General features: G+C 42.6%; 1 non-coding gene across 1 annotated transcript; it reads left to right on the forward strand.

Annotated features, from left to right (window-relative positions):
• The first annotated feature begins 6,079 nt into the window (after positions 1–6,079).
• On the forward strand, positions 6,080–6,214 carry LOC121282662. Its single transcript, XR_005944101.1, has one exon. It is a non-coding gene; the product is annotated as a U11 spliceosomal RNA (small nuclear RNA).
• Positions 6,215–8,206: the final 1,992 nt, after the last annotated feature.

Below are 8,206 nucleotides of genomic sequence, written 5' to 3' on the forward strand. Positions count from 1 at the left end.
TCTCTGAAAGTGCATTCCATCTAGTCCCATTCCCTTGCCTTATCCCGTAACCTTGCACATTCTTTCATTTCAGAGAGCAATCCAATTCCCTTCTGAATATCTCAACAGAAACTTTGATATTATTTGCTAATTCAGTATCTGAGTCTTTAGCTAATGGTTATATCTTTGTCAAGCTCAAACAGATTAAAGGGGTCATTTGGAATCTAGTAATTAGGCTGCATGCAACTAAATTAAACCAAGTCTAAATTTATCAAGGCGCCCTTTTTAAACATTGAATGGTAACTGAGTTGCACAAAAAATCATCAAGGGAGAAAAATATAATAAACAGTCTATGTAGACACAGCCAATGCTTTCAATTCTATTGTCCATATTCTCATTTTCAACTCACTAAATAGGACAAAGATTGATGAACTGTTCACCCACCGAGTTGATAATGTGGTAGCACAATACAAACCACCTCAATTTGACAAATGACAGCTGAACAATGTAGCTGTTAGCTCAGAGTGAAATATGGGTTAACCCTTTAAGGCAGCTCTAGAGCTTTCCTTCCTGCACCAGCAATAATTTACAATGAGGCTCTGGTAATTTTCTATATTCATTTACAGGATGTGTGCTTTGCTGGCTGGGCCAGCATTTATTGCCCATCCCTAATTGCCCTAGTTGCCCTTGAAAAGGTGGTGGTGAGCTGCCATCTTGAACTGCAGTCCATGTGGTGTAGGTACACCCACTGTGCTATTAAGGAGGGGGTTCCAGGATCTTGACCCAGCGACAGTGAAGGAACGGTGATATATTTCCAATTCAGGATGATGTGTGGCTTGGAGGTATTTATAGGGCTAGTTCCAGTTCAATTTCTGATCAATGGTAATCCCCAGGATGTTGATAGTGGGAGATTCAGCAATGGTAATGCCATTGAATGTCAAGGGGCGATAGTTAGATTCTCTCTTGTTGGAGATGGTCATTGCCCGGCACTTGTGTGGCATGAATGTTACTTGCCACTTGTCAGCTCAAGACTGGATATTATCCAGGTCGTGATGCATCTGGACATGGACTGCTTCAGTATCTGAGGAGTTGCGAAAGGTGCTGAGCATTGTGCAATCATCAGCGAACATCCCCATTTCTGATCTTATGATAGAAGGAAGATCATTGATGAAGCAGCTGAAGATGGCTGGACCTGGGACACTACCCTGAGCAACTCCTGTAGTGATGTTCTGGAACTGAAATGATTGACCTCCAACAACAACAACAACCATCTTCCTTTGTGCTAGGTATGACTCCAACCAATGGAGAGTATCCCCCCGATTCCCATTGACCCCAGTTTTACTAGGGCTCCTTGATGCAACAGTCAGTCAAATACTTTCTTGATGTCAAGGGCAGTCACTCCTACCTCACCTATGGAGTTCAGCTCTTTTGTCCATGTTTGAATCAAGGCTGTAATGAGGTCAGAAGCTAAGCGACCCTGGCAGAACCCAAAGCTGAGCATCAGTGAGCAGGATGTTACTAAGCAAGTGCCGCTTGAGAGCACTGTTGATGACCCCTTCCCTTACTTTCCTGATGATGGAGAGTAGGCTGATTGGGCAGTAATTGGCTGGGTTGGATTTGTCCTGCTTTTTGTGTGCAGGACATACCTGGGCAATTTTCCACATTGCCGTGTAGATGCCAGTGTTGTAGCTACACTGGAACAGCTTGGTTCGGGGCATGGCAAATTCTGGAGCACAAGTCTTCAGTACAATTTCCGGAATATAGCCTTTGCAGTATCCAGTGCCTTCAGTGATTTCTTGATGTCACGTGGACTGAATCAAATTGGTTGAAGACTGGTATCTGTGATGCTGGGGACCTTCAGAGGAGGCCGAGGTGGATCATCCACTCGGCATATTTAAATATAATTAATAACGGAACAATTGTATTGAAATTTTCAGGTAATCTACAATCGTCTAACCAACTGTACTCAAGATATAAGAAAGAGTAGCATATAAGTATTAAATATATATGTATGTATATGTAAATATATATAGTCATGAAATAGAGATAGTTTAAGTAAGTTATATATGCATTTGTTGGTGTTAGGAATGAGTTTTAGCTTTAAAGTTTAAGTTTTATTTGTATTTCTGTAACTGTGTTAAGAAAAGGCAAAGGACATTTTAGTTTCACTTTAAAAGGCTGCTTGCATTTCTAACAAGGAATTTTACAGCTGCTATAAAGAAATAGTAAACACAAGAGTAGGAAGAAGAATATTGTTACCTAGCAACAAGGAAAGGGGGTGCAGATAGGCTGGTTCCTCCCACAGACTTACACACAGAACTAAAGCCAGCAGTTTGTTTTGGAACTGTAGGTATTCAGCCAGTTTCAAAGTTGCTGCAAGAGAGACTGGAGCAAATGGGGCAGAGAGCGAATCCCAACCTAACGAAAACCCCCAAAAACCCCGGAGAGTGAAAGAGGGGAAAGTACAAAGGAGACTTTGTAGTCAAAAGAAGGACAGGAACCTGGGAAAAGGTCCTGTTAAGGGAAAAGGTCCCGTTAAGTCAAGTTAAGAGTGAGGGGCAGAGAGAAAAGCTCCAAGCTTTAGACTTAAAGTGAGAACAGCTTGCAAAATGCAAGGAGGTTCAAAGAGACAACTGAAGCTCTGTAGTTTTTTGCTATGGGCATGTGAAGCAGTGGTGTACTGCTGACGGCTGAGTCAGCGAGACATAATGTGTGGAAGACAGCTGAATGCATGTGGTGACCCAGGGAAGAGGTACATCTGAAGGAGAGTTTGAAACCCTGGAAGTGAACCTTTGTGGAAGGTGTCTGAGAGAAAATGTCAGTTTGGGAGAAGATTTCAAGGCGAGATCCTGGAGAATGGAGATTGGAAATCCTCGTGTGAAGGATGAAATTCAATGAGACTGGTTGGCTCACGGTGTGACAAGCGTCTGGGGGGAGTTGAGGAGAGATCTATGGCACCTGTTTGAGGTGGCATCTGTCACTTGGTTTCAGAGTGTGGTGTGTCTGACCACAGGGTGCCATAGATGTACATGGACTGTGTACTTACTGTGAACATTAAAGTATAAGATAGCTTTTGTAACATGTGTACCTTACAAATTTGTATATATCTATAAAGGTATAGTTGTGGGTGAAGGAGTATTGTAAGATAGTTCATATTTTCTCGTTGAATAAATGCACAATTGAGCGCAGAAATCTACCTGAGGTACGGAGCTGCCTCAGGGAAATTGAGATAAGTCATAAAATGTGAAAAATGAAAAAAATTATGCAGACATGTTCCCTCATGTGACACTGTCACATGAGCTGGGATATGTTTATGTATTTCAATAAAAAAATTTATTTACTTTATAAAGCCTTCATGAAACCTCATCCCGCCTGTGGATGAGGTTTCATGAGAAATGTGAAGGCCGCCTGAGCTCTTCACCTGCCCGCCAACCTCAAGGTTGGGTGGGCAGCCCAGACAATCAGCTCAATCAGTTGATAAATGGCCTTAATAGGCCTATGAGAGTTCAGCGGGCGCACACTGGAGACGAACTGAAGATCAGAACGACGTGTGGTGATGTTGGGACGCATGCCCGATGTCACCATGCATCATTTTACTCGTCAGCGTGCGGGGCCCGCCCCATACGCCAACCAGAAGATTCAGGCCCATGAGAAATGGAGTTTGTAGAAATTATTGTTGAATTACACACTGAGATTAACTGGAGGCAATAGTGTGTTCTGTCACTGAGCTGTTGAAGTGCCTTCAGGATGGAAGATTAGAATGACGCATAGAAAATAAGTGAAAGTATAACAAAAGCTACTGAACCTGTCCTTTTAATCTTACAGCCCATGATAAGATCCAAAATCTAGCAACAATTTAGCATGGGGTTTTGGATTTTTCATGCAAAGTCTAATGAGATCATGGTAACTAGGGAAAGCCTACCACATCTGGGCCAATATCAGTATGCAATGTATTTGTCCTTTGCTTCCCATTCTCCAATTGATATTGGGTTACAAAGTCAGAAATGCAAAAGGAGAACGCAAAATGTAAACATCTTGATGGTTTACTCTGTTGAACTAATGGGGGCTGCATACAGATAATGCAAAAAAATGCATGGCTTCTGTTTGAGGTTCACAAAACTTCAAATAGGCTCGAGCCTTACCAACATATTCAAGTACAAATAAAAGAAAATGACAAGTCCAGGAGTCCCATTCCACTGGCAGAAATATGGCAAAAGGAGTGTAATAATTGTCCATGGGGCCCACCATAACCACTGTCCCAGACTGCGGGATACATTGTCAAACTTGGATTTGTGTCCACAGCTGTAAGGAGTACTTCAGGGTTGCTTGCACATCCAACACACTGGAAAATTAGAGTGGTACCACACATCTCCAAAGGCAGGGCAAAGACCTGGGAAAGACCAAACAGATGAGGTTCCCATTTTGTTTTCTGCTGTTGAGAGAGCAAAAACCCATGCTTTGTAAGCTAATCAGTCCTCTCTGGTCGAATGCATTCCCCTACAAAATTTTTGGTGCCTTTAATAGACCCCTAAATGGAACTCATGCCAGGTCTTAGCTCGGAATTATTTTGTTGGGTCTAATGGAAATGCAACTGGTAGAATTCCCAGAGTGGTTTGGGAAATACTGCACTCATGCTCTGGAAGGTCCCTTAGGCAAATGTTATCAACTCCAGGAAGGATAAATTAGCTGGTAATTATTTTTCCCCCTTAGGAGTACAAAAGACAGAAGCCTTGATGGCAGGGGTGGTACTGAGAAATAACTCACTTGAATCGCCCCCAACCAGAATTTCCTGAGCTTCCTGGTAGCTGGAAGAGTATTTTCCTCCAATTTCTGGTTCCCCCTCTGGGCAATGTCCCTGCTCTTCACCTTCTGTGATCCATTCCCTACCCCAACCCCCTAGAATATCTGAGTCACAATTCCTAAGCTGGGTGGTGCAGGTAAGATAGAAGCAGGAAGTTAGAGATTCAGGAATCTCTGTGCTGTGATGAGAAATTGATCAATCATCAGTGAAGCCATTTGATCTGTGAGAGAGCCATTTGTAAGAGAAAGGAGGATTGTTCCAGAAAGGATAAGTCCCTGTAAACTTGCTAGGCTGAAAATAAAATATTGTGAAGTCCTGTTAGTTTCAAACAAAATCAGTTCAAGCCATGAGGAGCCATTTGTCTGGTTTTGCGGCATGCTGTCAAATGTAGAATGAACTCTGCTGGAGTCGGTGAATTACAAAGTCCATTCATCATTTCTTCTTCTGTTCCATGCTGAGTGGCACGTGGGGCAACCCCTTGCCATCTGCTGCTGATACATTCAGCAGTCTTTGCCATGTTTTGTCTCCATAATGAAGGTTCCTCTACATGTGGACAACTTCTTAGCCTGACCTGTCTCGGTGCATGGAGGGACTCATCACTCCACTCCCATTGGACACAAGCACCTCTCTGGATGCAAACCCAGTATTCAAACTCCAGGGCCTTGATACTGGAATGTGAAGCGCCTGTTTCTTGGGCAGAAAATTGGTTCAAAGAGATGCAGTTTAGGGATGGAAGGTGTGTGTATAATGTGGCCAAACAGGTTGATCATCAGCCTGCAAATCCTTCAAATATGCCTAGGTGGTAAGAGCAGGAGAGCTTCTAGGTCAGCCACGCTGCAGAAGGCAATGGCAAACCACTGCAGTACTTTGCCAGGCATAACCACGGACCAATCCAATGGAAGTCCATGGCTCCCTCTTTGGACATGGTGCCTGAAGGAGGAGGAGAATCAATAAAAGCGGGTGAACAAATCTCAAATTATTCAAAGTATTTATCAAAAACATATCAACTATACTTTTTCGCCTCCAGCTTGCCAAATACAAGCTCAAAATAAATTTTCTGACATAACAAGAACATAAAAACTACAAATTTCACAACTATATTTTGCTCCCTGTCTCTGTAACCTCCTCCAGCCCAACAGCCCTCCAATTCCAGCTTCTTGCACATTCTTCAATCCCTTCTCTGACCCCCTCCCCCCAAATTGGATTATGAGCCATTGGCCTTCGGCCTGGAAATCCCTCCTTAAGCATCTGCTCCTCTCCACCTCTCCCTCTCTACTCCATTAAGAATACTCATTAAAAAAAAAGGGTTTCTGCTGTAAATGGCACATGGACGAGGCACTTACGCTTTATCTGTGCGGAATCGATATCAAGAGATTTCGGAAGCACAATTTTTGTTCCTTGGAGCTGCTGGTGATCGTTTGTCTCGGTGCTCCACTAAAAAAAAAATACTCATTAAAACCTAACTCTTTGATCAAGCTCAGCTGTCATAATGTCTCCTTGTTTGGCTCTGTGTTAATTAATTCATTCATTAATTAGTCCAGTCTTGTAAAGGGGCCTGAAACAGGCATTAGTGACCTTTGTTTGTCTAACAGACACAAGCCTCAGCCACCTCCATCAGTTCTGTTGAAGGGTCATGAGGACTCGAAACGTCAACTCTTTTCTTCTCCGCCGATGCTGCCAGACCTGCTGAGTTTTTCCAGGTAATTCTGTTTTTGTTTTGGATTTCCAGTATCTGCAGTTTTTTGTTTTTACCTCTTTTTCAGCTATTTTCAATATTCTGGATGGTGCACTTCTGATGGATGCTTAGGTGCCCATTTTATGGCTGAGAAATGAACACACCACCGTTGGAATTCTAGTCTTACATCTTTTTGGGCATGAGTTAATCAATCTCAATAACTCAGTAAAAAGTTGTTTGATATAATTTTACTGCACAATTTACAGTAGCTACACGATGGATGAGAGCTGAAGGGCACACCATAAAATGTTAACCATACCATTGTCCGACACGCTATGTAGGCTCGTCTGCCACAACAGATAAAGGGGAAGCTGAAGAACTGACTAACATCTTTATAGCATGGAGAATGTAAGAGAATCATCGCTCAAATGTTTTCAGAAATCTCATCGACACTTTAACACAAAACACTAATTACATGGAGAAGCCCTGACTTGCAGTTGTGGCTCTGGGTCAGGTGAGCACGAGTACAAATTCCACTCCAGGCAGACTCTTCAATGTTGTACTGATGGAGCTGCTGCACTGTCAAGTGTGCCACCTTTCGCATGGGACATTAAACTGAGGCCCCATCTGCCCCTTCAGGTTATGTAAAATATCCCTTGGCACTATTTCTAAGAAGAGCAGGGGAACTGGAGAAGCATGACATCCAGGACAAAGCAGCCGCTTGATCAACACCCCATTCAGCACCTTAAACATTCACGCCCTCCATCGCCAGTGCCCCATGGCTGCAGAGTGTTCCACCTACAAAATACACTGCAGCAACCTGCCAACAACAGCACCTTCCAAACCCATAACCTCTTCTGCCTAGGGCAGCAGATACATAGCGACACCACCACCTGCAAGTTCCCCATCAAGTCACACACTACCTTCACTTGGAACTAGGTTGCTACTCCTTAATTGTCATTGGATCAAAATCCTGGTACTCCCTAGTGCTGTGGGAGTATCTATAACCACATGGACAGCAGCAGTTCAAGAAGTCAGTTCATCGCCACTATCTAAGGGGCAATTGAGAATGGATAATGAATCTTGACCTTGCTACTGATAATAAAAAGAAATATGTACCTAGCTGCAATCTTTTCCATGCTGTCCTGGGAAATATTTATCCTTCAACCAATATCACTAAACACAGGTTATCTAGTCATTGATGTTTGTGAGTGCTTGCTGTGCATTTCTTACATTTCTATGGCTAGCCCAGTTCTGTTTCTGAACTTTTTTGAATTTTCAGGCACAACGGGAACCAAAGTAATTTTTCTGGTCTTTTAGTTGCAAGTTGTTGAGCGTTCATGCAAAAAAAACGTTACTTTTCCATTTTCTCTATTTAATGCACAATCGTGGTAAGATATAAATAACATTTAAAATGGTAAAGCTTCCCTAGTTACTGCTTAATAATCAGGCTGTACCAGATGTGCAGGAATGTTGATTAAATTGATTGATAATTTAAATTTAAGATTCAAAGAAGAAATAAACTGGTATGGGTTTCCTTGGGCCCTGATTGTTCATCTTGATGGATTTGCAACCATTTTGAGTTTGGGTACATTTTAGTGAGATTGAGGTTGTTGTATGATGTTGTATGTGCCTGCATGCCACTGTAACATAAAGGCACTTGGCAGATCAAGGGTTAATGTGGGACTGGAAAATAGCAGCACCCGCAGTATAATGTATAGAGTCACATGGTAATAAACTGAGAGAACAGT

This window comes from Carcharodon carcharias, chromosome 9 (genome assembly GCF_017639515.1).
Source record: "Carcharodon carcharias isolate sCarCar2 chromosome 9, sCarCar2.pri, whole genome shotgun sequence".
Classification (NCBI taxonomy): domain Eukaryota; kingdom Metazoa; phylum Chordata; class Chondrichthyes; order Lamniformes; family Lamnidae; genus Carcharodon; species Carcharodon carcharias.